Source organism: Octodon degus, unplaced genomic scaffold (genome assembly GCF_000260255.1).
Source record: "Octodon degus isolate 3935 unplaced genomic scaffold, OctDeg1.0 scaffold00050, whole genome shotgun sequence".
NCBI lineage: Eukaryota > Metazoa > Chordata > Mammalia > Rodentia > Octodontidae > Octodon > Octodon degus.
Window position 1 is genome coordinate 6,341,344 of NW_004524626.1, and position 5,131 is coordinate 6,346,474.

General features: G+C 50.4%; 1 pseudogene; it reads left to right on the forward strand.

The window, feature by feature from the left end:
* Positions 1–3,005: 3,005 nt before the first annotated feature.
* On the forward strand, positions 3,006–3,572 carry LOC101578247 (annotated as a pseudogene).
* Positions 3,573–5,131: the final 1,559 nt, after the last annotated feature.

The following is a 5,131-nucleotide window of genomic DNA, read 5'->3' on the forward strand; positions in this document are numbered from 1 at the left end:
ATGTGGTGCTGGGGGATTGAACTGCGGTCCCTGTGCTTTGCCAAGCTTGTTCTAAGTAGGTGCTTTAGACCACTGAGCCATCTCTCCAGCCCCCATTCTTTTTTTTTGAGTCAGGGTCTTCCATCCAGTCAAGCCTGGCCTTGAACTCACTATGTTGCTCAGGCTAGCTTTGAACTCTCACAATCTTCCTGCCTCAGTCTCCTCTGAGTACTAGAAATAGTGGTGTGCATCACGAAGCCTGGATTTATTAAAAAAAAAAAAAAACCCACCTTTTTATTTGAAATGAGTATAGAGCCCCAGGAAGGTGCAAAGAAATGTATGGGGGAGGTGCTGGTACCCACTGCTTGGCCTCCTCCCCATTAATGTCTTGTATAACTAAGCAACTAGATACCAGAGTACCCAGATGCAAAACTGACTAGCTCTGGAGCAGTGGGGGTATAGAACAAAAAGACTGGAGAGCAGTTGCAGGCCAGAGTGCACAGGCCCTAGCACACCTAGGTGACCCGAGAGTGCAGAGACACTAGCGTACCGAGACACTAGAGCCAGTGGATATATGCCATGCAGGTGCGAGGGCACTTAGACACTGGGATGTACCTGTATGAGAGTAGCCAAAGGGTCCCAGCACCCCCGTGTGCGAGAGTGACCAGGCCCTAGAGCAGCGGCAGCGAACCTATGGCTCGCGGGCCACCGCGGGCTGCTTGTATCCTGGGCAGCCAGAAAAGCTTCCTCACCACTGCCCTGACGGTGCTGGTGCCGCGGCGACCCGGGGCATGCATGTGTGGGAGCAACTGGGTGCTAGAGGATGTAATTTCCCTGGTAACCACATGACACTAGGGCCACTGGACCACCCTGGAGTGATCCCATGATGCAACAGGGCATACGTCATGGACAGAGGATGCCAGAATACTAATTCCTCCAAGAAGGTCATGTGCTGGGGGAGGGAGGAGTTAGGTGTTGGAGTAATTAGATGTCACCGTAATGAGAGACAGGATTCAATGTGGTACTAGTGTAATCAGATACTAGAGAATGTAACACCGAAGGTACTGCAGTACCTGGTTACTAGAGTACTTGTTATGGAGCAGTTAGATTCCAAGGTGATGGGATATTTGAGGCAAGTGGGACTGAAGTGTGGATCAGTGGTAAGAGTATGTGTTTAGAACTGGGTGTGCTGGCGCAGGTCTGTAATCCCAGCACTTGGGAGGCAGAGGCAGGAGAACTGCTGCGAATTCCAGGGCAGCTTGGACTACACAATGAGACCTTGTTTCAAAAACTTACTAAAAACAAACCCCAAAAGCTCTGAACTGAAATGAGGAAACAGGAAGAACTAGTTATGGGGTAACTACATACTCTCGTTATCAAAACCGGGAACTGACCAAACAGCGCCCAGAGCTTGTTCACCTCTGGAGCCCTTGTCCACGTCACCCACCATCTTGTCGCCTGCATGAGACCTAGGAGCCCTGTAATCAAGGCACAGCCTGGGTCTAGCCACCACCGTGAGGGACCCCCCCCACCCCCATGATTCTACCGAAGCCCAGACAGGCTTCGGCTGGGAAGTCCTCAGGGCACCAGGACAGCCACCCAAAGGGGCCGTTGTCAGCCCATGCAGAGTGGGATATGAGACACAAAGGAATGAAGGCCACAAAGGAAAGTGGAACTCTGTTCTTTTCTCTTCCATTTCCTTCACCCCTCCTGTAGTCTGATGTTTGGTGCTATTGAAACCAGTGTCAGTGTCTAGGATTTTCATACAACCGAGAAAAAAAGAAAAAGAAGAGTGTTTACCAAAACACTTACAGCTGTGCGGTATCAAAAGAAGCACTGGCTGCTTGAGCACGGGACTGGGCCCTTTGATGTGCTAAACGCCACAAGGAGGACCGGTCCCTAATGAGGGGCACAGGGGTGTTGGACAAACTCATCACAATGACAGGTTGGGAGGGGGGTGCTGGGAAGACCCCCCCCCCCCCCCCCGCCCCCTCCTGACACAGAGATCTGCCTGCTCCTTCAGCTGTCATCCAAAGTGCCTTTTTCTTTTTCTTATCAGTTTCATAGTCATAGAATGAAATTCCTGATTGGAAGAGAAATTGATGCTTCCGATATATTGTAGTCTGTAGTTCTAGAAGGCTGGGAAAATAATTCAAATCCGTAGGAAAGCAGTCAGAGCCTAGCCTGAGCACACCAGTGTCACTGTCACCCTGCCTACGATGCAGCAAGCAGGGGACTCAGTCGGGACAGAAAGAGCTTGGGGTTTTCGTATCTTAATCCTACCCATATGGGAACTAGCTGTTCTGTCCAGATCACAGACCCCTAAGCACAATTATAAAGCAGAACCTGGGTGCAGAAGCTATAGTCCTACCACTTGGGAGGCTGAGACAGGAAGATCCCAAGTCTGAGTCCAGCCTGGGCAACTTAGCAAGTCTCTGTCTCAAAAAAGAAAACAGGGGCTGGAGTGATGGCTCAGTGGTCTAAAGCACCTACTTGGAACAAGCTTGGCAAAGCACAGGAACTGGGGTTCCATCCCCCAGCACCACATGCCAGCCAGCCCCGCCCCCAGGTGGGCTGAGCTGGCCACACACACACACACACACACACACACAAATAAATAAATAAATGTAAATATTAGGGGCCAGGGAAATGGCTCAGTGGAATAAGGGCTTGCCTTTGCAGTGCAAAAGCCTGAGTTCAATCTTCAGTTCCTCAAAAACAAAACAAAAACCAAAACCAATGGGATATAGCTCAGGCAAAGGCCCTGGATATAACACCTAGCATTCTCTCTCTGTCTCTCTGTCTGTCTGTCTGTCTGTCTCTGTCTGTCTGTCTGTCTGTCTCTCTCTCTCTGATTTAGCAAGACCTGTCTCAAAATAAAAAATAAACAATGGCTAGGAATGGAGCTCAGTGTTCACACATTGGTTTCCATTCCCAGTAACACACACACACACACACACACACACACACACACACAAATAAAACTCAAGAAAACAGATGGATCGGCCAACGGCCGGTAGAGCAACATGCCTAAGTTTTATTGTGACTACTGCGATACGTATCTCACCCATGACTCTCCGTCTGTGAGAAAGACACACTGCAGTGGTAGGAAACATAAAGAGAATGTGAAAGACTACTACCAGAAATGGATGGAAGAGCAAGCTCAGAGCCTGATTGACAAAACAACGGCTGCATTTCAACAAGAAAAGATACCTCCTACTCCATTCTCCGCTCCTCCCCCCGCCGGGGCTATGATCCCACCTCCACCCAGCCTTCCAGGTCCTCCTCGCCCTGGTATGATGCCAGCACCTCACATGGGAGGCCCTCCCATGATGCCAATGATGGGCCCCCCACCTCCGGGGATGATGCCAGTGGGACCTGCTCCTGGAATGAGACCACCCATGGGAGGCCACATGCCAATGATGCCTGGGCCTCCAATGATGCGACCACCGGCTCGGCCCATGATGGTGCCCACTCGGCCAGGAATGACTCGACCAGACAGATAAAGTGGAGGGGCAGCCTCTCTGTATCAGTTTTATATTATTTGTTCTGCTTCACCAGGGGTCATGGTGCTGGTCTCCGGGTGTTTTCTAACAGCATGAATGAAAAGGAAGACTTGCTCCCCCTTCCTATCAAAGAATAGTTTTGAGGGGAGAAGTATGATAAAAGTGCAGAAAGTACAGTTTCATTTGTATTGTGAAATGTGAAAATAAACTCGTCAGCTGTTAAAAAAAAAAAAAAAAAAAGAAAACAACAAAAGAGATCAATGACCACAGGGTACGGAAGGAGGGTTGCGGGGCTGGGTACAGAGGACCTCAGGGCAGTGACCCACTCTGCCGCACGGTGTAACGGTGGACACAGGACATCTGTCAAACACATAGAACCTACATCAACAGCCACCCCATTGTCAACTGTGGACCCCGGGCGATGAACAAGTGACAACAGAAATTCCTTGGTGGAAATAATCGCTCCCTGCGGGCCCGCTGTTGATCCTGTAGTGCGTGTTAGGGCTTCTACGCGTCCCTCACATGACCACGCCTACGCGGTGGGGGGGGTGCGCTGGTGGGAGGTGATTGGATGATGGGGGAGATACAGTCGCAGAGGGCGTGGCTTGCAAGAGTTCCTCGCCCCAGCTGCTCCACCCTTCTGCCTGCTTCCTTGCCACCGTGATGTGAGCAGCTTCCCCGCTCCTCCCCCTTCTTTCTTCTTTTTTAATTGAGGCAGGTCTCACTCTGTGATTCAGACTGACCTTGAGCTCTGTTACCCTCCTGCCTCAGCCACCCAGGTGCTGGGATGATATGTATGTGTCATTCTGCCTGGCCTCCCCCAGCCCCATAACTAGGCATTGAATCCACAGAGCTCTATCTCCAACTCTGGGGGCCTTACCGGATAGCTCAGTTCAAGTGCCTGCTGGGGCAAACCCAGTTAGGTGCAGGGCACTGCAGTTCAATCCACAGCTCCCCATGCCATACCAGACCCGCCCTTAAGGTAGCCTGAGCGCCCCCTCCCAGAAAAAACTCCTTCCCAGCTCTGATTGATTGATTGATTGATTGATTGATTGATTTTTTGAGAGAGGGTCTTGGATGTAGTTCAGGCTGAACTTGAACTTCCTAAGTAGCCCAGGCTGGCCTCTAACTGACAGGGATCCTTCTGCCTCAGCCTCCCCAGTGCTGGGATTACAGGCATGCACCACCACACAGGATTATTTATTTTTATTTTGAGGCAGAGTCTTACTAAAGTGTCATGTTCCCCAGGCTGGGTTTAAACTCTTAGTCCTCCTGCACAGCCTCCCAGGGTTCTACATCACCATGCCCCACTCTTCTGCTGGCCCGACCTCAGAGTGAAACAAGCCAAAATAAAACTCTTCTAGGGGCCAGGGAGATGACTCAGTGGAATAAGCACTTCCCTGGCATGTGTAGAGCATGGAGGTAGGAGGGTGTGTGTGGACAATGTGTCCTTTTCATTATGCTGTTTTCCTAAAATCTAACACAGGAGGCTGGGGAGACAGCTCAGCAGAATAAGTGCTTGCCTGGCAAGTGCAGGGTCCTGAGTTCAATCCCCAGTACCGCAAAATAAATAAAAATAAAAATCTAACAGGCTGTAAAGTGTTAGGTTTTTCGAGAAGCAGAAGTAAAAGCAAAGGATAGCAAAG